This window comes from Canis lupus, chromosome 22 (genome assembly GCF_011100685.1).
Source record: "Canis lupus familiaris isolate Mischka breed German Shepherd chromosome 22, alternate assembly UU_Cfam_GSD_1.0, whole genome shotgun sequence".
Taxonomy (NCBI): Eukaryota; Metazoa; Chordata; class Mammalia; order Carnivora; family Canidae; genus Canis; species Canis lupus.
Window position 1 is genome coordinate 52,709,482 of NC_049243.1, and position 26,120 is coordinate 52,735,601.

The 26,120-nt window shown below is 38.8% G+C and overlaps 1 long non-coding RNA gene across 2 annotated transcripts in view; it reads left to right on the forward strand.

Annotated features, from left to right (window-relative positions):
• LOC119865230 overlaps nt 1–26,120 on the forward strand; it is a 59,036-nt gene that overhangs the window by 16,055 nt on the left and 16,861 nt on the right. The window contains exons 2-3 of one of the 2 annotated variants that reach the window (XR_005376557.1): nt 14,151–14,269; nt 14,607–15,083. This is a non-coding gene — a long non-coding RNA (uncharacterized LOC119865230). Of the gene's footprint in view, nt 1–14,150; nt 14,270–14,606; nt 15,084–26,120 lie in introns of those variants that run through there. The other variant, XR_005376558.1, reaches the window with a different exon arrangement.

Consider the following 26,120-nt stretch of genomic DNA (forward strand, 5'->3'; position numbering starts at 1 on the left):
TTTAGTCTTTAGGGATGCATACTTGGGTAGCAAAATAGTAAAGAGAAGAAAGGATGTGATTACCTTGAAAATGAAGTTCTACTTTGCAGAGAGGTAGAGGGAATAGTGGTTGGGAGGATCCACAAATGGGCATCTTGAGTGCTGGTGATATTGTATTTCCTTCCCTGAACAGAAGTTTATGAATGTTCACCACTGAATTGTGGTGGAATGGGCACTAATCCCATTATGAGAGCCCACCCTCCCTCTAGGACCTCATCTATACTTAATTACCTCCCAAAGGACCCTCCCAAACCTTAGAGGTTTAACATATGAATTTTGGGGGGACAAAATCTTTCAGTCCATCATAATACAAAGGCATAGACTGATGAAAGTAAAAGGATGGAAGATATATCAGACTACCAAGTGTAAGAAAGCTTGTGTGGTTTTATTAATATCACTTAAACTGAAGTCAGGGAAAAAGGAGCAATATTATCAATAAGGGAAATATTTCATAATCATAAAGATTCTATTTGTTTTGGAGATGTGACAGTCCTGAATGTGTATACACCTACTGACAGAACTTCAAAATATATGAAATAAATAGAGAACTAAAGGAAGAAATATAGAAGCATACTTGGTGATTTTTTAACATCTCTCTCACTGATTGATAGAACATATAGCCAAAAACTAAGGAAAGTTGTAGAAGATTTGAGTAACACTATCAACCACAATCACCTACTCAGCATTTTAAAAACACTGTACCCAATAAGAATAGGAATACATACTTTTATTTCCTAGTATACATGGAACAGTCACAAGATAGATCAGATAACAGGACAAAAGATGTGTTGTTGATAAATGTAAGAAGATCAAATCGTCTGTAGTAAGTGATCTATCTGTAAGATATTAACTATAAGGAACTACCAATGTGAGAAATGGAAACATTTCAAAAATTTAGAAGTTAAAAAACTCTCTAAATTGTCCGTGGGTCAAAGAAGAAACCACAGGAAATATTTAAAGCATTTGAAATGTATGCAACTGAAAACACACAGTATCAAAGGTAGAGTACAGCAGAAACAGGGGGATTACTAGCTTCAAATGCTTACAATAAAGAGGAAAAGTTTAAAATTAATGATCCACATGTTAGGCTTAAGATGATAAAAAAGCAAAAATTCTATATATAAGTCATAATAAGATATTTATGAAAGAGAATAAAACAATTGAGAGAGCTAAATTAGTGTTTTGAAAATATCAGTAAAATTGATAAATGGCCAGGATATCTGATTGAGTTAGAAAAAAACCTAATGATAAACATTAGGAATGGAAGATAAAATATCACTGCTAATCCTATGGACATTACAGGGATAATAATAAACAAATCTGAAAAATTTTATGCCAATAAATTAGAAAACTTAGATGAAGTGGACACATTCCTTAAACAATACTGCTTACTAAAACTAACTCAAGAAAAAATAGAAAATACTAGTAGTTCCACAGCTACTAAAGAATTGGATTTGTAATTAAAATTTTCTCACAGAAAATTCCAGGTCCAAAGGTTTCACTGATAAATTGTTTTAAATACTCTAAAACTCTCTCCAAATACATTTTATGAAGAATGAAAGTGGTTATAATTTTCCTATTTTATAAACTTTTTGTTAGGTTCTCCATTTTACTTCTGTGCTTTTTCCTCATCTCTTGAGCTGGATATATAACCCTTCTCTTCTATATACACACTTTGGCATCTTTGGTTGCATTCTGCAAGTTCTGATATGTTTAATTTCTAGTATTAATGAGTTGAACATGTTTTTCTAAGTTTTGTTTTGATTCCTTCTTTGATTACAAAATTTATTTAGAAGTACTTTATCATACTTTTATTTTTTTATTTTTTTTATCATACTTTTAAATATGTTGTTCAATATCTTTCCTCAATTTTGGCAAACTACCAGCCTGGTGTTGGTGACTATTACTTCTCTTCCACCTTTTCTCTTAGACACAAATTACATGTACTGTAGGCTTTTCACTGTGACTTCTGACCTGTTCACACTCTTATGTTATTTTCCATAATATTTTCTTTATCCTTTATTTTGAATCTTTTTTTCTGGCCTATCTACAAGTTCACCAATATTCTTTGCATTTAGTTGTCTTAATTCTGCTAAACTCATTCATATCTTTCTAATTTCAGCCAACGTACCTTTTATTTCTGGAATTTTCATTATTTTGAGATTGTCTAGTTTTCTGATGATAATTATAAATTTAAAGAAATTATTGAAAACAATAATAACACTTTAAAAAATATAGACTCTAATATCTGAAGACATCATACATCTGATTCTATCCTCCCTTCCCCCCGCCCCCCCCCCCCCCCCCCCCCACTGGATTTCATTTAGGTTTCCTTGTATCCTTGAGTTTTTGGTTATTTTTTATTATGTGCTGGACTCCAGTCACTGTAATTCTCCCCCTAAAAAGCTGTTAATCGTGAAGCTAATCCCTTCAACTCTCCTCCAGAACTGTAAGGGCCTTGGGTAAAAATGTCCCCCACCTTCCATGCTTAGTTAACGTCCTTTTACCTCTGTACTTCCTCTATTATTAAATAAGCTTTTATATTTTCAAGCAGTTTTTATTTTTATTTATTTATTTATTTATTTATTTATTTATTTTTAATAATTTTTATTTATTTATTTATTTATGATAGTCACAGAGAGAGAGAGAGACAGAGACACAGGCAGAGGGAGAAGCAGGCTCCATGCACCTGGAGCCCGACGTGGGACTCGATCCCGGGTCTCCGGGATTGCGCCCTGGGCCAAAGGCAGGTGCCAAACCGCTGCGCCACCCAGGGATCCCTCAAGCAGTTTTTAAAAGGTGTTTATACTTATTTTAATCCCACCGGGATGCTGGTTGAAGTTGCTTACTCTGGTAACTTTGGTACTTTTACATTGATAAATAATCAAATATTTCTTAGTATTCTCTTTTATTGGTTGATATTTACATGTGACTTTATTTCTGCCAATGAATTGATCAATTTGGAATTGGAATTCATGCGCAAACTTTGCTTTGATAATACTGTTGCAGCCTGTTGTCCTAGTAAGTACCACCTCGGACCTGATGCTGTGGTTTATTGCTGTCTGCTGTCTTTCTTTCTTTCTTTCTTTCTTTCTTTCTTTCTTTCTTTCTTTCTTTCTTTCGCTGTCTTTCTCTTATCACTATATTTTGCTTCACACTCCTGTAGGCACTAAATATTATAGGTATGATTCTATTTAGATTTTATTTTATCCTATCCTCCTTATTTGATGGAATTGGAGGTGGCTATCACACATCTTTTTTTAAATTTTTTTTTGCTATCACACATCTTGAGGAAGATTACATTTTATTTTTTCAAACTACACTTCTCTCATCCTCAAAGATAAGCTCATACAGATAGGCAGGCCAATTTCAGCCCCACGATTGACAGGAAAGAGGGATTGGAATGGAAACTTTTTACTTTTAGGAGGAATTGACTGTCTTGTCTTCTTACTATATAATCTACCAGTAAACTTGTCTATAAAATATGTTGATATGAATGACCCACAGAGAGAAACCATAATTCTTAAGGTTCCTACAAAGAAGCATTAGAGAAGCAAAGAGGAATATGATATGTAATTTAATATTATAGAGAGCAAACATTTTAATTTTTATGCATTAACTGTACTCAATGTTGTCACTATTGCTAACCTCTCTGGCATTTGGGACATGTTAATTGAATCTAATTACAGAGTGACTGAAGCTGATGATATGGTGGAAGAAGGCCTCGTTAAAAACATTGTTGAGTTCTGGTAAAATGTATACTTTCAAAAATCAATGGATGTCAATTCCCATAAAGAGATGTGGAGGCACCATAGTTTACTCACACATGGGCTTGATTTTCCTGTGGCATATCTTGTTTCCACAAGCAGAAAATCTCATTGATTTGGAAGTCATCCATCAGAATGCCCTTCCCTGTTCCTGAAGAACTAATAGAAGGAGCAGAGCTTCTCAGATGTGGTAAGAACTCCAGAAATCTGTGCCACATCTTGAAGAATATTACTCTGGAATTTTTGGCTGTCTGGAAAGTTGCTGCAGCAGCATCAATAAATGTTTAAATATTTGACTCTAATTTATTCCATCTGTTTTACTGAGGATTATCTTAACATTTGATAATTATTGAGGAGAGCATTTTCAATTTTTGTTGCATGTGTGGCAGGATAATTTTTGAGATATTACTTTTTTTTCTATTTTTGCTGTAAGAATTCCATTTTTATTCCAAGCAGTTGGTCACTTTTTGGGTTTCTATATGTTAGGAAGTGGTAGAGAACTTGCATTGTTAAATAAAAACAAGGGTGATAGCCATAGCAAGAGAAAGTTAAAATAAAAGACCAGGGCCAATTTTTGTCTGTGGATCCTGCCTTTTACCTTATTTTCTCAAAGCAGGTCCTGGCACCACACTATTTCTTTCTTTTGGCATGCTTTTCCCTTGGGCTCATCCTTCTGTGGTTTTTTGAAGCAACGGAGGACAAAGATTAGATTAGGTACATGTCAGAAAGGGGATTAGTTGTTTAGATTAAGGGTTATGGGACAAAATGTTAAAGAAATACAATGTAACCTTATGTATCCTTGTGTTTTGTGTATGACTTTCCCAGATCTTTTCGGAGTTGGTTGTAGATATTATTCGATACCTGGTCAAAACTTGAAATCAGAATCCTGGTCATTCTTATCTATGTTTCTCGCAGAGAATGACTAACATACCCTCCTCCTCTGCCCCTCCCCATCAGTGACCCCCAACATACCTGACAAACAAAAATCTGCAAACTAACAAAAACCCAGAAAATGAAATAAAAGCTGCAGTCAGTGCCAGATGTCTATTACAAAACTTGTCCAGAAGGGTTAGAACTATTTATCATCTGAGCTCTTGCCGTGCCTGAGTTTTTGATTTTGAACTTTACCTAGCCTACCTTGGCCTAGCATTCCTACTGATGACCTCATCTGCTTCCCTGCCACTTGGTCACTCCAACATCTCTACCTTTATCCCATGAGCTCAATTCATGGTGGCACCTAATAACAACTTGAGGCTTATGATGTGAGGACCTCTAGGAACCCCCTGAGCAGAATGAAAATCATGTCAAGGTGTAAATGACTGATTTTGTATTTATTCCTGAGAGTTGCCCCTAAAAAGGGAGAGAAAGAGAGGTTCTCACCCAGGGATAATAGATGCAGATGACAAACAGAATTCTTTCACCAACTGTGGGGGAGGGCTGAAGGGTGTTAAAGTCATGTGTGTCTTGATTGGTGCTGTTACTCCTGTCTAGTCCTGCGTATCATGACTTGGGACTTTTTTTTTTTTATTGGGTGTCCTGGGTTTAATGACTGTGCTCATTTCCCAACTTAAGTTTTCATCCTGTACCATTCTAGTTTCTACCCTTTATCTCAGGTTGAGACAAATTTCATTTTTACAGTCTGTGGTAGATCTTCCCACTCAGCTTCATTCTTTGCAGTGGTTAGATAGATAAACAGACAGATAGATATCCTTTGTCTTTACGTGGAAATTAGGTACCAAAGATAAACCTATGCTAGGGCTCAGCTGTTTGTGGAGTATGCCTTTAGTGGGGAATTTTGGAGAGGGCCCCTGGGAGTGGTTTTGTCTTCTGGTTTGCTGGTGCAGAGTGGTTAGAGTTTATCAACTTCCCAGAGACTAACAACTTAAACCAACTCACAAGAGATTGATGCACGAACATAGTGACAAACCATTACTGACAATGAAGAAAATTTATTTCCAGTGGCCTCCATCTGATACCTCCTTTGAACTATCAGGATACGTTGGGGGTAATAAAAATTCTGCTCCTTGATATCGAACAAAGAGAAAGAGATTACCCTGAGGCTCTGGAAAATCCAGGGAGCTCTTCCTGCTTTTCAGATTGTCCAGCTCTAGAAAGAGCACTTTGGGTTCAGTATTGCTGGGTTTTTTTTGTTTTGTTTTTTTTTCTTCTGAATCATTCTCAACAAACACTGGAAAATTTCTCTGTTTTGCACTTGTCTTTCTTTGGCCCCTTGCTGTTCACATTTTTTCTGCAGAATAATGCACCAATTAAGCAAAATTTTCTTGATGCTCAGGTGTGATTGTTAATTTTATGTATCAGTTTGAGTGGGACATGCGTTCTCAAATTAAGTATTGTTTCTGGCTGTATTTGTGAAGGTGTTTCTGGATGAGATTCACATTTGAATAGATCCACCTACTCAAAATTTGGGGAGGATAAAATATCCTCCCCAATATGGGTAGTAATCCTCCAATAGTTTGAAGGCCTGAATAGAACAAAAGGCAGAAGGAAGGAGGAATTCATCCTTTTCCCCCCTGCCTCAAGTAATTAAGCAGAGTCCATCTAATATCATTTTCTCCTCTCAAACTGGGATTCACACCATTGTCTTCTCTGGTTCTCAGGCCTTTGGACTCAGACTAAACTATACCACTGGCTTTCCTGTGTCTCCTGCCTGTGGATGTCAGATTTGGGGACTTCTTGGTCTTTGTAATCACATGTGCTAATTCCTCATCCTTCTGTCTTAGTTCTATTTCTCTGGAGCTATCTTGACTAATACACAAGTCAAGTCTTTATTGGGCTAGTAGGCTCTATTTTTTCAGAGTTCTACTTAGAAACATTAAAACTTGCCATTTCCCTGATGTGTTTATTCAGTAATCTAATTCACAGGGCATACCTGAATTTGAGATTTTAGGTGGGCATTACCTAATCCTGTAAGTTACGTTCATAAATTACTATACACATAAACAACATATTTATACACATTTCATATCAAATATCTCCAAAGAATACTTTTCTATTTTTTATTATTATTTTTAAATATTTTATTTATTTATTCATGACAGACACACAGAGGAGAGAGGGAGAGGCAGAGACACAGGCAGAGGGAGAAGCAGGCTCCATGCAGGGAGCCTGATGTGGGACTCGATCCTGGGACTCCAGGATCACACCCTGGGCTGAAGGTGGTGCTAAACCACTGAGCCACCAGGGCTGCCCAGAATTTTTTTTTTTAAACTAACAATATCTAAACTACTTTCTCCAAAGAAGAGGGGAAGGAGATCATTCCTTTGAAATAGAAATTGTGTCCCTATAGACTTTCTTGCAATATAGACTGGGAAACAATTATTAGAGGAACCAACATATTCTCCATCCTAAGGTAGTAGGCAAAGAATAACTGAGCTGGGCTTTATCTTTGGAGGACTGTGTAGAGCGATGCCGAAAGACTTACTCTCAGCATTGACACTAATCTGTGTAGGAGGAGTCAGAGGAAGGTTGTTGCCAGATGTCCCTGGATAGTGTTAAGAATATCTTCCCAGGAGCTGGAGTTGGAAGAATTGGCAGCTGAAAAGAACACATAGCAATATAGTTAAAAAAGAGAAGCCTTGAGATTTCCAAAAAATTAAAAATAGAACTACCATATAATTCAGCAATCCCACTTCTGAATAATATCCAAAAAATTGAAGACAGGATCTCAAAAAGATATTTGCCCACTTATGCTCATTACAGCATTATTCACAATAGCTGAGAGATGAAATCAAGCTAAATGCCCATCAGTAAATGAACAGAGAAAAGATGGCATATGCACGCAATGGAATATTATTCAGCTTCAAAAAAGAAAGAAAGTCTGTTACATGCTATGACGTGGATGAGCCTTGAGGACATTATAATTAGTGAAATAAGCCAATCATGAAAAGACAAATACTGTATGATTCTGTTTACATGAGGTATCTGAAGTGGTCAGCCCATGTAAAGGGAAGATAGAATGGGGTTGCCAGAGGCTGAGGGAAGAGGAAGAGGAAGAGGGGAGTTGATGTTCAGTGAAGGTAGGGTTTCAGTTTTGCAAGATGAAAGCTTCTAGAGATCTGTAGTTAACACTAATGCACCCGTAGTTAACACTAATGTATAGTTCACTTAAAACTGGAAAAGATGGTCAATTTCATGTTATGTGTTTATTTATTTATTTTTTCCCATGACTGAAAAAAAGAAGTCTCTGATCACATGGCTTTTTCTCAGCTCCAGATGGTGGTGATGACACTTGCTGCCCTCCTTGAAAACTCTGTGCTGTTCCCACCGACTCTCACACACACCTGTTTTTGACCTTGCTTTCATTTTGTGCCAGTGTTCCTGCCTGTGGTTCTTGGTTCACCCCATTGGGCTTCCTCAGTTGCCCAAATTCTTTCCAAGGCATGGAGGACAAAGTGGGTGCAAGTTAAAAGAAAGATGAAGAGGATTGTTTGTTTTGGGACAAGTGGAAACAGGTTCCTTTCAAGGTCCCTGCCCAGTCTTGGCCCTGTTTTCTTGTTGTCAGTAAATCAATCTCAGGGATGGTTCCTGAGTGGAAATGTAGGTACAAACTCTGGGGTAATACTGTACAGTCCACTTGTACCTGGGCCAGAGCTACCGAAGTGTGGGAGAAGATGCTGGAGAGTATATTAAAACTTGGGGTAGTAAACTCAATAACCTTTAAAGTTCTTTCAACCTCTGAGATTCTATTATTCCCCCAAACTGATTTATCTTTTATTGTTATAAAAGAAGACTTTTGTGACATGTTTACTCAAGATGTCTCTGTTGACATTTTATATTTTTCCAAATGTCACACTATTATCAATTATATATGAAGCTCCCATTAATTTATATGGTGGAATATTTGCCCAAAGTAAGAGAATTTCATTTATTTTTGAGATTTGGAAGCTTTGGATTTATATTAAGTATTAAATATAATTTTTTATGATAATTTCCCATTTCTGCACTGTCTGTTGACTCAGAAAGTGAAAGAAGCCATAGACAATATTTTAGTTCACAGACTTTAAAGTCTTAGCTTTGGTATCAGAATGCTGTGTAGGGACAAACAGCTCTTCTCCATAATTTTACTTATTTTAACACCATTATTTATTAGCAACAGTTATACTGAGCTAACCTTCCCCTGATGTATGGCACCAAACCAAGTGGGACATAAACACTGAGACCAGGCCACAGCAGCCTGGGAGGTGATTTCCTGAAGACAGAAATCTCTTTGTATCCATGTAGATGAAATTTAACCAGGATATATTTGCTAGAAGTGCCAGTCATCTAGAAGAGAGAAGGGGCAGTATCCTTTTTAGCGAGTGTGGGTTTGAGTGCTTTCAAATTAATCTCTTATGTTTTAAATATCCTCATTTTATGCAAATGGAAAAGTGGAAATTTTTAATATTCATCAAGTAGGCTTCTCCAGGTCACATTTTGGAAGTCATAAGATTTAGGACATTTAGTACACTTAAGTTTGTATTTTTATAAGGCAAGTAATAAGGTTACAATACTCCATCCTATGTCTGTCTCTCAGCATCATGTTTGGCTTTCTCTAAATTTTATAACACCTGTTGAAGAATGATTTTACTTTTTCTAACTCCATGATAACTAACCTTCAGTTAAATGGTTCCTTGAAAAAGGCTGTTTTAGCTTTCTTCTTAAATTTTCTTCTCTTGAATTGTATTTGAGCCTAAACAGTTCATCTGTGGATCATCAGAAACATAAGGATTACTCTTTTTAAAAACAAAATTTATTTTTTTTTAAGATTTTATTTATTTATTCATGAGAGACACACACATACACACAGAGAGAGGCAGAGACATAGGCAGAGGGAGAAGCAGGCTCCATGCAGGGAGCCCGACGTGGGACTCAATCCCGGGTCTCCAGGATCACGCCCTGGGCTGAAGGCAGGTGCTAAATCTCTGTGCCACCTGGGCTGCCCTAAAAATAAAAATTTAAAAAAGAGAACAAATAAAGTGTCCACAGAAAAATCCAAAGTTTATTTAATTTTAATTTTTAAAATCACCTCCATCATAGAGTGGCAACACAGCTTTCTGAAGCCAGTCAACTGGGTTTGAATCTCAGCTTCACCTTTATTATCTGTGTGATTTGGAGCAAGTTAATGAACCATTTTGTGTCTTTGTTTCCTCTTCCATAAAATGGTATATAAAGAGCACCTCATTCACTGAGACAGTGTGAGGATTAGGTGACTATGTGAAGCACACAGAGTGATGCTGACCCATTTTGTACACTGGAAAATGGGTGATTTCTCACTATGGTTGAAGTGAAACAAACTAAACTCAATCTTGTGGTTATCTTTCTAAAAACTCCAAAGAAGAGCAAGTGAACGGGAAAAAAAGGGCTTCATTACACAAAACAAGTATCAGTACCTACTACAGGCAGAGTACGACACCAGGAAGAGGCTGAGAAGAAACAGATATAGTTCTAAGTGTTAATATAAGATAGAGTTAGATAGAGGATGAGAGTGACTGCCTGCAGTCCTTCAAGGAGGCTTATTTACGGATTTTCTGTGGCCCACCCTGTGCGTCTTTCACTCTCATGACACTTACTCTTCTGGGTCATTATTGCCTGCCTTCAAGGCCATCCTCTGCCTGTTAGCTATGGATTTTGTTTGTTTGCTTTTTATCCCCAGTAACTAACACAGTTCCTGGAGGAAAATGGGTGCTCAATATATATTAGACTGGGGAGTAATAAATAGATGCATGAATCCTTTCAAAATAAGATGGATATGGAAGCACCCATGGAAGAAATAGCATTTAATCTGGGTTTGAATGATAGAATTTACCTAAGAGCAAACCTGCCAGATAAAATACAGTAGGTCCAGTTCAGTTTGAACTTCAGATAAAACACAAATAAAATTTCAGGGTAAGAATATCCCATGCAATAATTGGGACATACTTACACTAAAAAATGATTCATTGTTTAAATTTGAGTTTCAGATAAACAATGAATCTTTTTTTAGTACAAATTTCCCAATACTGCATGAATATATATATTACTAAAAAATTGTAATTAACTGAAATAAAAGTAAACTGGATGTCCTGTATTTTTCTTTGGAAAATCTGGCAATCCTAATAAGAGGAATAGAGAATAGAAGGAATTTTAAGTTAAGGAAATAGCAAGAGAAAAAGAGGGAGGCATGCTTTTAAGGAAACTTCTGCTTTTAAGAAAACTTGAGTCTTTGAGTAGGAATATTTGAATGGAGAATTGTGTTAGAGGATAGTGACCAGAGTAGTCCCTTTTCCTTGCTGATTTTCTTTAAAAATGTATATTCCAATTTTTGAACACCCTTCACCCAATCTTGTTGTCTACTCCTTTCCCCAGCATGGAAGTGCCATATAAGGCAAAGGATGAAGGGTTTCTTAGACACTTAGTTTTTTGGTCATTGAATCTGGAAGGATACCTTAAATGTCATGGACTATATCACAGATAGGCATGTGGCTAAGTGTTTACGAAATAAGTGAGTTACAGTAAACAACCATTTAAACATTTCAAATGGCTTTATTGGAGCTCTTTAATGTAGAAACCGACCATATTGTTTTCTTTAGATAGACTCAACCCTAGACTTTGACAGGTGCTGTGTAGGTTAGTTGAAAGTCTTCCCTTCGCTTTTTCAATTTACTTATTATAGGAGACAGCTTGAGCTCACTCTCCCGAGGTCAGCATTTCTCCCTCCCTCCCACTTTCCTTCCCTTTTTGCCTTTCTTTTTTTGTTTCTTTCTTTCCAAGTGGTTCAGTGATTTAATGTCTTTTAAATAATGAGAAAACAAAAAATATTGAGTTTTTATCTTCATCACATGGTTTGTATTGAGTATCATCTGTTTACTATAATATACTGGGCTCTGATGAACCTTATAAAAATCCATTTAAACAAAAATAGTAACATCCTTCCAGGTGTTCCTGTTGAGATACAAGATGACACCTTTGAGATGGTTCTCAAATGAACATTCCTTTGCTCTGTACCTAACATATTGACTACAAAGTCACCCTACCCAATTGGCCACATTGAAGTCATTTTTCTCATTTTTTCCACCTTCTCACTTTTAAAAAATATTTATTTATTTATTTGAGAGAGCATGAGAGAGAGCTAGAGAGAGTGAGAGTGAGTGAGAGAGAATGTGAGAGTGGGGCGGAGGAGGGGAAAAGGAGAGGGAGAGAGAAAATCTCCAGCAGACTCATTGCCAAGCCGGGTACAGAGCTCCATACCATGACCCTGAGATTATGACCTGAACCAAAATCAGAAGTTGAATGCTAAATCAACTGAGACACCCATGTGCCCATCCACCTTCCCACTTTTTGATCATAAGGCATTTAAAAGGCACAGATCCAGAGAGAAGAAACCACAGAGACAAAGAAGCCAGGCTCAGGGAGAACAAAGAGATATGATTTATTTTCTATCAGCATCCAGAACTTCTTATTATAAAGCCCAATTTTATTATTCTACATTTGTGAAGTGAATTGTTTACAATGATAACAGGAAGAGAACACTGAATTTTGTGAGGATGAAAGACTAGAGATAAACTAAAGGATAATTAAGACGTATGGTCTCAAAGAGTAATAATATAACCTGGCTTTTAAAATTTCATTTTATTCCAGTAGAACCATAGCCTTGTGCAGTATGAAGGTTATCTGAGAACATGAGATACTTTTGGACTTTCACCTGAAAATGTAAAAAACATCAAGATTAAAAAGAAGTCCTGCTTCTCCATTTTTTGTTGCTCTTTCTGCTTTTTTGGCTTTTGGCACATAAACAGTATATTGAGAAAACTGCTCATGGCCAGTAACAGGAACAAAACAGGGAAAAAAGAAATATTAAATTGATATAGTCAGTAATATTTGCAAAATGGAACAAAATAAATTTAAATAAATATAAAGTAAATCAAAGGATATTTATCCACAATACAATCTTTAATTCAACATGAAAAATATTTACTCAGTGCTTTCAGCATGCCAAGCTCTGTTTTAGGCCTGGCAGGGGATACAATGATACAGTCTCTCCCCTCAAGGTGAATACAGCTTGATGGTGGTAAGGGAAACAATTCAATATGTGAATGATTATAATATAGAGCAGAATGGAATAAGGGCCCAAGGAGAGGTACACCCACGGTGCTAAGAGAGATTAGGTGGAGAGAGATTACATCTTGTTGCTAGAGTGGGAGGACACGGTGATTGTGCTCATGGAGGAAGTAAAATCTGATATGGAAAAATTAACAAGGCTGGGGGAGAAGTGGGAAAGAACTTTCTGGTGGAAATAATATCACAAGTCATCAAGAAAGATCACTGCGGAACATCGAATACTCCAATCTTGCTGGAGTGTGTTATGTATTTGGATCATCAAAGGAGATCGGGCCAGAAAGATAGGTTGAAGCTAATCTATGAAGGCTTTTGAAGAAAGGAGGCTGGTGGTAGTAGCTGTGGAGACTGGAGGGCACACATCGTGCAGTATCCTGCTGCTGGCTTTCAAGGATGCCTGGCTAGACTCAACCACTCAACTCATTGCTGCTCCTGTTTTAGAGGTGTCTCATTTATCTTTTAAATGCTTCCTTTGTTCTGGACTTTCTGGGAAGCAAGAAAGTGGGAATGGACTAGAGCATGTGCCAAGGCTGCCATCTAGTTGGTGGCAAATTTTCTTTCTCCTTGAATGTAATGACAGCAACATTTAAAAATATTATTTGTCATTTTTTAAACTGCCAAGTGATGGAAGAAAGACTGAGTTCAAACAAGCTCCAAAGATGTGACTGTGCTGATTTGCCTCGTGCCTGCTCAGGACGCACTTCAGCAGGTACCTTACATGCATAGGTACCAGCGCATCTTTGTTTAATTAATTTTAGGAAAGGTGTTATGAGGGAAGCATTGGAGGATGGGTATTGCATGAAGTTACTCAAGACAACTAGAAGAGATCTGAGCCAGAAGTACAAAACCATTTCTGGAGAGTTTGAGAAGTAGGATCACAGAAGTCAAACTTGTCATCACGCCTGGGTACCAGAGAAGACACAAAGTCTAAAACGTCAGGAGTCAGCTGATGGTGGGGACATTACTGATGAAACATGATACAGTGAGATAAGAATATCTAGGATTGGGACACCTGGCACATGGTCCTATTGGGTGCTAGACATTTGGCTGATAACAATAACTAACACTTATTTAATTCTCTATATAATATCAAAGTCTGAGATATCGTAACCTGAATTTTTTTCTCTCTCTCTGAGGCCATCTTCAACTGAAAATGGCACAGGTCTACACCTGCCTAGGTTCTGTGTGCTTTTCAATGTATCGACGACACTTAAGTTCCCTCAGCACCAATATTATATCCTCACCCCATAGGTGAAGAGATTGAGGCAGATGGAGGTGAAATGATTCACTCACTGTCACAGCCTGGAAGAGGTCAAGTTCTAATTCATCTTATAAAGAAGAACTGTATAGTAAGAGAGGTAATTATGTAGGTAAGTGGTCTAGGAATTTTAAAAAATAATAAATCCCGTGTTTCAATATTAAAATCAAAGAAATGCTGGTAAAATTGTACTTGGATCTCATCAAGGACCCATTTATTAACATAAATGAATAGTTACTTAGATTAGAAATTTGCAAGATTAAGATTCAGTCTTGAAAACAGATTTTTTTTTTTTTTAATCAAACTATCTGCATGGCTATGTTAAAATTGGTATAGAAGGTCTTTGGTGTAAGTTTCTTTGACCCTGTCAGTTTGTTGGCCTTGCTACATTGAAGTCATGCTTAGGCCATACCAATACAAAGATTTTTTTTTCTTCTTCCTGCTTCCAGATTGCTAGACTTTGCCTGCAGCTCTGTAACGGGAACAAATGCATTCATCTCTTCAATAAATGGGGCTCTCAGCTACTAGGCATTTGTTTGGAAGGACATTCAAGATGTAAGGCACATCAAGCATGGGGCCCTTGAGCATCTGTCTGAGTCAGCTTTGTAAAGGCAAAGCACTCATTAAAGAAATGGGTACTGAAGACAGCTGGAGGCATAACTGTGCTTGGGGAGCTGCACTGAGGCAGGGGAGAGAAACTGCTCCTCTGTGACTACCCAGGGATCCTCCGTGTCTGAGAGAAATAACTGTGGAGTAGTTTCCTGGTTCTTTGAGAGAAAAGGTTGGACTCTCCCTGATAAGTGAGACTGGTACTTTGCGCTAACCTCCAAAGGGCCAGGAGTGTCAAGTTCTCTGCCAGAGTGTCACTTGGTAGAGATAACAGTACGTGCTAACAATAAATCTACAGTGTTCCTTCATAAACTAGGTACTGGGTAAGCATGCTTGTGGAATGTGTGTTCGTTTAACATTACCTTCTATAGAAAAGCTACTGCTTTGTACAAAGAAATGTCTTCCAGAGCTGACAGGTAGAGCTAGTTGTAAGCCAGCTGTCGAAACCCATTTGCCCTGTTCCCTAGCCCTTGAGTATATACCCTTAAGGCAAGCTGGGTCCATCCTTAAGGCAGTGAATTACCAGGCAAATTTCCAGGGACATCAAAAACTTGCATTATTCTTTTCCCTTTAAAAAGTACAATTCCCTTATGCTATGATCATCCCTAACTGTTCTCATGGAGCATGGCTGTCTTTTCTTCTCTATTCCTTTTCATGCTTGGACTTTCCATATAACTTCTTTCATTTCTGCCATTCTCTTTCTGGAGTGAGTGACATGAGGAATCCACAGAGGCAGTTGGATTAGTGGTGGTGGGGTGCAGGAAGTGAATGCTTAATGGTAACCTACATCCCAGAAATGGAAGGTATGGTTGGCCCAAAAGTGAGGCTTATGTAAATTAAGTGAACATGATGGATATGAAATGGTTTACATAATTTATTATGAATGAAGCTGTTCTCAAAAGCCTAGAGAGAGTAAGATGTGCCACCACCCTCTCTCCATTCATGTCCTTGATTCTGGAATCCTTTCCAGTGCAATGTTTTTGCATCATGTATCTTAGATTGCAGTTGGGACATGAGTTGAAAATGATTGGCTTAGTGAGCAACACTGTTTCTTGATCTGATGGCATATCACTTACCATTGTCTTTGTGGCAAGTCTCTTGTTTTCTTTGTTATAACAGGAAGTGCAGTTGATTCTTATTTATTTAGGGAATGAATATTAATTTTGGGGTATACTAATCTCTTTTCTCCTTCTAGTTGACCTATTTTGATGCTTATCTATTTATTAGCACTTCATCTATAAACATGGATAGTAGAAACAGGAGATGAAACTTTAGTTATTTAAGCTTGATGTGGTAAAGAGAAAATGAAAGAGTTTTGGAAAAAAGAATAGAGTTATTAGATCATTAAATTCAATTATGTTATTACCTATTTTCACAAATAATTAAGTTGGCTGTACATAGGAACTTAGTAAGACAGAAACATTTTTAGTGACTATTTATTCACAAGGCTTACCTTACTTGCATGTAAAATATTAATTTAATTTAATTTTATTATTATTTTTAAAGATTTTATTTATTTATTTATTCATGAGAGACAGAGAGAGAGGCAGAGACATAGGCAGAGGGAGAAGCAGGCTCCCTGTGATCAAATCCCTCATCAGGCTCTTGATGAGGGACTTGATCCCAGGACTCCGGGATCATGCCCTGAGCCAGAGGCAGATGCTCAACCACTGAACCACTCAGGTGTCCTGCAAAATAGTCATTTTAAATAATAATAGTAATACTATTAATAATCCATCTAAAGTTCTAGTTGTGATCAGCAATTAAAATTTATTTTCAGTTAAATGTTAATTCAACAGCTGAAGGCATATACCTTGAAGTATCAAATTTATGACATAAGCCAGTATCTCATTGGATATGCAAGGTAATAGCCTCATTAAAACTACAGTGTGAAAAAGAGATTAACGTCATGTTTCACCAAGGTTAAAGGCAAAGGGATAGACAAAGTATGAAAAGAAGACAGTTAAGTAGAAAAATGATCAAACTGACATTTTATTTTTATATATTTTGTACCAATAAAATAGCAGATGAAAGAGACAAGTTACCACCAGTTGAGGTCAGAGGGGAATAAATCAGGTTATATGATCTAGAGTTTACATGACCATAGCTGCAGTGACTCAAATAGCATGTCAAAAGCTATTGGCTGATTGGTAGTTGGTATAGATTTTTTTTTTTTTTTGGTTTTGATTAGAGAAGAACATTTATTGAACATCTACTGTGCCAAGTAGTACACCAAAGTATTTTTTAACTTGCTAAATTATTTTATTCTTCTAATAACCTTGTGATTACTGACAAATGAGAACATTTATTTTTGCTAACAGTCACTAATAGATGCAGTCAAAGTTTATAGTAGAGGTGGTTGGATTGACCAGATATTGGGATATTGATTATAATATGGAGACATGGATATGAGGAAACAAAGAAACAATATACTAAGACTAACTAAACCAACATGAGTTGGCTACATGGTGAGTCAGAAGCTGCACCAGGTTTAGTTGTCACACAAAGAAAACTTTATTTGTAGCAAATGAGATTATGGGGCACAGCTTTGAAAACCATGACTCCCCAAGCAAGGCAGGATGGGTTCCTTTTATTTAGCGTTAGGATAAATATTTAGATAGGGAGGTCTTGTCATTGTATATTGATGTAGGCATAAGGTCACAAGTGTATCTTAAGGAAACAAGCTTATACACACATTATATGTTATGTAAATGAGGCTTGTGTTCTTCCTTGGGTAGAGATTTTAGTATTATAATGCAAAGGTAGTTGTTGGTTACTCTAGAGATTACTCCATTTGTGCTGGCAGGCGTCCGGCGTTAAGCTCAGACTGGTCTGGGTGGTCTGGTCCAGTTGGAAGTCTTGTCAGGGCAGTCCCTATTGCTTGAATGGTGGTTTTGTTTTCCATTTGCCCAAGTTAAGAGATAAGATGGAAAGAAGAGCTTAAGGAAAAATGGGGGACCAAGTTTGATGAGTACAAATAGGTGGGCAATAAAGGTCAGGTCTTGGGGTTTAGCTGGTGATAAGAGGACTTCATAGTGCTTTCCATAGTGCTTTCCTTGACGTTATACTCAAATCTAAAAGCCACTTTGAACCATTTTTGATAGTACAATGCGACAAGACAGCTATTTGGTGATGATCTTTAGTTTAATGATTTTGTAGGATTGTTAGCATCACCCTGCAGACTCTATCCCTAGCAGTCTGTTCTGTAAATATTTATTCTTGACAACTAAGGAAAAACCAGGTGTGGTGATTTTAAAATCTTCCCACAAATTCTTTGACCATTTTTCCTGAAGAAGTAAAGCAGAATTTTGCTTCTTTTGAGTGTTGACCAGACGTAGTGAATGAGGTGAAAATGATGGTGTGTGATTTCAAAGATTGGGGCATGAAAGGGTTTGCATCTTCCTTATCACTCTCTCTTGGTTTACTCACACTTAAGAAAGCCAATACCACATTTTGAGAACACTAAAGCAGCCCAATGAAGAGATCCATATTGTCTAAGAAATTAAGGCCTTCTAAGGCCAAGAGTCAATGAGAAATGAGGCTTCCTGCTAATAACCATGTGAGGATGCCATCTTGAAAGCAGATCCTCCAGCCCCCATCAAGCCTTCACATGACTGCAGCCCCGGATCATAACTTGACTGCAACTTCATGAGACACCTTGAGCCAGAGCAACCGAGCTAAGCCACTTCTTGATTCCTTACCCACGGAAACAATGAAATAATAAATGTTTATTGTTTTGAGCCACTAAGTGTTGGATAATTTGTTGTACAACAAAAACTAATTAATATTCTAAGAGAGAGGATATATGTGCCAGCACCATTTAATCTGTATTATTGGAAGGAAACAAGCTGTTTTAGCCTGAGAAAACAGCCCTAAAGTCAAGATTGCATGCTTTTGTTATATTAGAGAGTCAATCCGAAGCAAGCAAGAGTGAAGGAAAAAGAAAAGTGAGATGAGGAAGAAAAGGAAAAAATTCAAAGTGGTGCTTAACAAAGTTGGCTTCAGTTTCTCAGGATGACATAGTTGATAGCTCAGTCAGGAAGTGTCTCCAGAAGGGTGGAGAAGTGATATGACACTACTGTGCCTTAGAGCAATTAAGTGGGGAGGAAGGGAGAGGAATTTATTTGATAGCCTCTTCCTGTCTGTCTTGGGTCAAAGTACTCCCCACGGGGCATTAACTCTTCACGTTCCTTAGTAATATCATTTTGTCACTCTGGACAACTACTAGGAATGCTAGACTCTCCAAGGGTCTTGTCATATTGGCTCTGGGCACAAGGACTATGTACTTCTTGCAAGGGTGAATGCGTAGAAGCCATGACAAAGTCTGACTCCAGCACTTTGGAGAGGCTGAGAAAGTTGTCAGGTGTTTGGAGACAGGAAGAAATGACTGTAGAAATATGTGTCTTTACTGGAGCCATTCTGGCCAGGAGACAAAGCGAGGAGCTGAGATGGAGCTGAATGGATCTGGGATAATGCGTAAACTCGTCTGATATCCAATTAAAAAGACACACCATATTTGTATATGAAGACTAGAGCATTGTGAGAAGATGTAAGATTATCCTTGCGGAAGCAGTATCTTGCAGCAAGTAGGAGTTTAGGTTCTAGGGTTTAAATCACTTCTCTTATACTTCCTAGTTAGGTGACCTTGTGTACACTGGATAACCTTTATGGACCTCAGTTTTCTCACCTTTAAAATAAAGATAATAATTGTACTCACTGCCCCAGGAAGTTTAAATGAGTTAATAGATATTTAACACTTGCGATAGTGTTTGACATAGAGCAAGTGCTGGATAAGCATTGGCAATTCCTGATCTTACTGCATACCAGGAGCTTATGGGTCTGAAGAACAGATAGCAGCATAAAACATGAAATTATTAAGTGAGGGGACAGAAACCCTTATAGTGACTAGAGATCAAAACCTCATTAAGAATTTTGCATGTAAAAGGCAAGGTAGGTATGTAATTAGAGTGGCAAATTAACCACTGAGTGTTTCTCCTAACTTGTATTTGGGAATGCAGATGTGGTGGGTTCTTTTTTTTTTTTAATTTTTTATTTATTTATGATAGTCACAGAGAGAGAGAGAGGCGCAGAGACAGGCAGAGGGAGAAGCAGGCTCCATGCACTGGGAGCCCGACGTGGGATTCGATCCCGGGTCTCCAGGATCGCGCCCTGGGCCAAAGGCAGGCGCCAAACCGCTGCGCCACCCAGGGATCCCAGATGTGGTGGGTTCTTATGGTTATTTCTGACTCCATGATGACTGATTGGTTGACAGTATAGAAATATAATGCATTTATTAGCTACCATCTATGTGCTGGGGATTGCGTAAATTCTTTCACATACTGATTTGTGTAGACTGGCCAAGGGAGAAAGTCCACATCTTTTATGCTCTACTGCTAATCTAGTTGGACTTGGGATATGGTCTAGTTAAAAATCTCCAAATAAAAAAATCAAGTGAAGAAATAAATAGGAATCAGAGTAGACTTCCCAGATAGGCCTTAAGCCACATATGTCTACATCTGAAAATAGCAGGGGCAATGATAAGGGAAAACAGTCAATAAAAAAAGATACTTAAGTCAGCCTGTTAGTCACACCTGGAAAGGGGTCAAGAGTGAAGAAGAAACCATGTATCGATTCAACAAATATTTTGTGCTAATGCTCATTCCGTACCAGGCATCTTGCTAGATTCAGGTTCTACATCTAGGAAGGACAAAAATTCTCAACCTCGGTGTGATTTAGTGGGGGTGTATATATAATAATTGTATAATAATTGTGTATACAAGGGTACATAAAAGTGATATGGGGCACACCTTCTGCTGTAATCAACTATGACACTGGTCAATATGTGGGAAATACCATTTGCAGATATTTGAAATTGGTAGCACAATCTCAAGAAGGAAAACTGACAGTGTGAATCCTACAGTTGTCTCAGATTTCCTGCCTGAGAGTACTTCATGGCCCTCAGGACCAGAAGAGGGAACACAAACAGAACATGCCAGGTGTGCTGACCTGAGGGGGAGGTAGCTGGAATTTGCAGAGCAGAGTGCTAATGAAGGAAACTGCTAGGAGGAAGAGCTCTAGAAATCGGCACGTAGGTCAGCCCTTGATCTTTGGCTGATCCCTAAGCTGCATAGGCAAAGGATGAAACTCCACAAGGCTGGGCCAAGGATAACCAGCACGGGACTGCGTATGGATAATTTCCAGAGCTGACACAGCACTAGGAGACATCCAATTTCTGACAAGTCAGAAGGAATACCTGGGCGTTCAGTCAAGACTCCAGAAGATCAGGGGATCCCTGGGTGGCTCAGCGGTTTGGCACCTGCCTTCAGCCCAGGGCATGATCCTGGAGTCCCGGGATCGAGTCCCACATCGGGCTCCCTGCATGGAGCCTGCTTCTCCCTCTGCCTGTGTCTCTGCCTCTCTCTCTCTGTGTCTCTCATGAATAAATGAATAAAAAAAGAAAAAGACTCCAGAAGATCATGCATGCCTTAGTAGAGACTCCAAGAGTTCATGCCTCAGCCCTAGAGCTGAAATAGCCCCAGAATTAAGACGATTCTGAATCTACAGTCTTGGAGCCTAAAAACATCTAGAAGATCACACTGCTATTCAAGTATCTGCCAAAACAAACACAATACTCCTTAAGGAAGACAACAAAATACTCTAACATCATATTCACAAAATCTACCATCCAGTGAAATATTATTAGATATGAAATAAGTAAAAAAAAATGTGACCCATAATTAGGGGGTAGAGATATGTCAATAGAAATAGGTCTAGAAATGACAGTGATGATGGAAATAACAGGCAGGAATTTTAAAACTCCTGTCAGAAATATGCTCAAAGATTTAAACAAAAACATGAATACAGCAAGAACAGAAATTAGAGATGGAAGAACCAAATGTAATTATAAAGTTGAAAAATATCTCTGAAATACAAAAAATTTTTTAAAGATTTTATTTATTTATGAGAGAGAGAGAGAGAGAGAGAGAGTGCACAAGTGAGGGGAGGAGCAGAGGGAGAAGCAGATTCCCCTCTGAGCAGGGAGCCCAAAGTGGGGCTCGACCCCAGGACCCCAGGATCCTGACCTGAGCTGAAGGCAGATGCTTCACCAACTGAGCCACCCAGGCATCCCTCTAAAATACAGAATATGTAGATGGGCTTGCTAGCTGACTGGACACTGCAGAAATAAAGGTCGGAGAACTTCAAAAAGAGATACACAAACTTTTCCACACTAACGCACAGAGGATGATGATTTCAGTATTTGTCACAAATCAACGAGACATACACCAATATTATATTCACCTTGTAGATGAGGCAGCTGAGGCACGAGGGTGTGAGGAACTTCGGCAATGGTTACACTGTTGTAAGTGTGGGGTCAGGGAGCATGCTGAGGTGCAGGGCAAGAGGGAGGGGATTCAAACCCTCAGGAGGAGACTAGCAGAGTAGATGTGAGCCTTACCTGCCCTGCCTCTGGGAGGGCTCTTTTGCTCCTCAGGGAAGGAAGGAGCATGAAATCGCAGAAGGCCTTTTATCTCATATTTTAGTTTCCCCCGTTAGTTGCAAAACCATGCCAATTTGTTAGAGAACCAGACAGGTGTTACTCACCTCAGAAAATATTCCCTTCTTTCTTCCTTACTCTCTTTGGGATATGAGCCTCAAATATTCTGACTTCTGGATATCTTCACTGGGCCCAGCCGGTGTGAAGCAAGCCTGGTGTACAGAGAGCTACCTTCCTTACCTGGCCATGCTATCTTGCTGGAGTGTTCCTTCTGCCCTACATCTGGCTGTATAACCCAAATCTCAACCTGTACAAATACTCTCACATGGCCGGTCAAATGTTGAAGAATTCCCATGTTTAGCCTGGCTCCCTCTGAACAAAGGAGAAGAAATTTCTCTTATCTGGGATTTTTTTTTTTCTCAATTTTGTTTTCTCTCAGTTCAAAATTTATAAAATTTCAAAACCAGAGGTAATATCATAGTTTTCAAATTGCTCAGAATACATAAAATCTATTACCTCTTGCTATGGACAGAATTATGTCATCCCCACTCCCCCTCACCAAATTCATATATTGAAGCCCTAACCCCCAATGTGACTGTACATGGAGATGGAGTCTTTGGGAAATAAGTAAGGTTCAATCAGGTCATGAGGGTAGGGATCCTGATCTGATGGGATTGTTGTCTTTATAAGTAGAGACACCAGGGAACTCTTCTCCTCTCCCTTTCTCTCTAACCCTAGTAAATAGAGATCCTCCCTCCCTCCAATAGCCTCATTTTGTATAAAGGAGAAACTGAGGGTCAGGGGGTGCAGTAGCAGATACATGTCAGAGGTCTGCTGGAGTTCACAGCCAGTGCTTTGAGCTACCACATTACACTGCGTCACAACCATGCATCTGAATTTTGGAAGCAACTCTTCATTACCTGCTGCTTATTTGTGGCTGCCACCCCAATGTCTCTCCTCTTCATCCTGCTCTGTGTTTGAACATTTGGTGGAGCACTTGGAGGCCGTGATGCCATCAATACGTGTCATGTCCTCTGAGCGTCAGTTGGCCAGGCATCCTGAGACGTGCAGGACAGTCGCCTGATGGAGTGGGGAGTAGCGTGAGATGGCTGTTCTGAATCTCACTGCAGTGCCATAAATGCTTTGTCATCTGTCTAAAACCAGTGCTGCTTTGTTAACCAGATTGTCATTTATTTAGGGGCAGTGCATTGAGATGCACCCCACAGTAGTTACCTGTTAATTTCAGTGGTGGCTTAGGTGGGGAGTGTTCTCTGGGCAGCACTGAAGACAAGATGGACCAAGATGACACAGAGAGCTGTGCGGCTGCAGACAAAAGGGAAAAATAGGAGGAGATGAGGCAAACTGCTTTTGAACATTGTTTTCAAGAGTAGAGACTTTAAGTTAACTGGGCGTCCATGATCTTCTAAAAATCACATGCAAACTTGTGTGTGTCTGTGCCTATGGAGTACCTTTTTAAAGATTTTTTTTTTTATTGATTAAAGCTGTTAGTTATAAAAGGCAAGGAACTCCTATTTCAGCAAGATGAGCCATAAATTCTTTGCTTGTTATATCCGAATTCAGGTTTTACTTGTTGAACTAAAGCAGTTACTAGTCCCAAGGACAGTCATTTATAGTGATGCAGGCACCATTCCTGTGGGAACCAGAAAAGGCTAAAAATTTTTTTAAAGATTTTATTTATTTATTCATAGACACAGAGAGAGGGGGGCAGAGACAGGCAGAGGGAGAAGCAGGCTCCACGCAGGGAGTCCTGATGTGGGACTCGATCCTGGGTCCCCAGGACCACACCCCAGGCTGCAGGCGGCGCCAAACCTCTGTGCCACCGGGGCTGCCCAAGGCTAAGATTTAATGCTAGAAGCAGTGACAAACATGAGCTAGCAGAGTCCCTGCCCTCCACTGGCTTATGTCCTGTGGGGTCAGCCCCTATGGAGCAAAATTGGAGACAACCCATTGCAGGATTCTACCTTTGCCATCTTTATGTTACTATATGCTGTAGATATATAAATACCATATACACACATACACATACCATATACACACATACATATGCATATACGCACACATACACATGCACACACATATACACATTTACACACATGTATTCACATACACAGAAATACACATACACATATACATACATATGTGCACACATACACACATGTACATTTATGCACACATATATGGTAGACACACATATATGCACACACACATATTATACACACATTCCTAAGTCTGTATATTCCTGTATGTGTATCCATGGATAGGCACTACTATAGGACACATACCACATATATAGTCTTTTCTTCCACTTTGCCCTAGGCACACCACATGCCACCTTGTGAAACGAAGCTTGGGTAAGCTGACTAGAGTGTCCTGGCAAATGACAATTGTGTGAAATAATTGGTTCGAAGCCACCCCTCAGGTCTAGGAGAGAGCTTCAGTGGCCTATGTCACTGAAATTCTTCATTTCCGGGACAGGGTCAGCCCTCCTGGAGCAGAGTGTTTCATGGGATCAAGGTAGGATGACATATGAGATGAAGGGGCTTCTGCTCAGCTGGTTTATGAGCGTATATGGTACATTGTATGAGAACTTATTTCTCGGAAGGACCATCTTTAACTCCAGCAATATGTCCTAAAGATGTCTTACAAGGGCAATCAAGATTTAGCCAGGGGGCTAAGTGGGAGGAAGTTATAATGTACAAGGTGAGTCTTTTGAGACTCTGAAAAACCCATTAACGGAGAAGTTATTAATGTCTTTTTTTATGCAGCTATAGTGCAGAGGCAGACCCCAAAGAAACCAATCCACATTATGAAACATTTTACAGAAATCCATTTTTAAAAATAGGAGAATGCTCTAAATGGAGTCTGGAGGTGGGAACTGAATACGTGCCTGGCCTCCTGGGCCAGTTGCGGATTTTCTAAAGAATAAAGGGAAATTCTCCTTAGCCTTCACTTTGAGACAAAGAAATAGAACGAAATCTCCTACTGTAAAATTTGATTATCTTTTCTATTTTTCTTGTTCTCATATTTAATTTTCTTCCCTTGTCTCCTGTACTTTCTCTCCCCAAACCTAGTAACTCCAGGCCTCTGTTAACTTGAATTTAACTTTAAAAATATCAAATTATTAAACCTTCATTAGGCATAGATGTTATACACAATTAAGAGAGTTCCTCTAAGAATAGTAGACTATTCTTATACTGGTGGAATGTAAGGGTAGGTTTCTTATCCGCGAATATGAAGCCTCTGAACTATTATCAGAGGGAATGAATAAACTTAGAATGTTTTCTCCCATAGAGGTGACAGATTTGCATTCATTTCCCTTAGTCTAAGAGCTCTGTGTAGACAGAAACTGTGACTTATTCATCTTTACATCCTGTCCTCATAGCACAGACCAGGTACACAGTAGATGATCAGCAAATGCTTGTCAGGTTAGTAAATTCTAAGTTCATTAAATCTACAGTTCAACTATTAAAGTCAAAGACTTCCTTCTATATGCCACACCCCCTGCCAAGAGCTGTGTCTTCAGAGATGAATAGGATGTGGTTCTTACCTTTAACATCCTTAGGGGCTGGTGGATGACAGAGAAGAGGGGCATTGCTGCCAGCGGTGGGGTCAGGGAAGGAGAGGAAATACAAGTAAGTGGTTGCCAGGTAGAAAAGAGAGGAAGCGTGTTCTGGAGAGATGGTCATTGACAGGGCCAAGGCCATGGCAGAGCGAGGCTGCTCTGACCAGCCCACATTCCTCGTGACCACTGCAAGAGAGCTGGCGAAGGTTAATGTTGGAGATCAAGTGTACACAGGTCACTGTGGAGGACCCCAGGATCCATGAACCATTCCTTGAC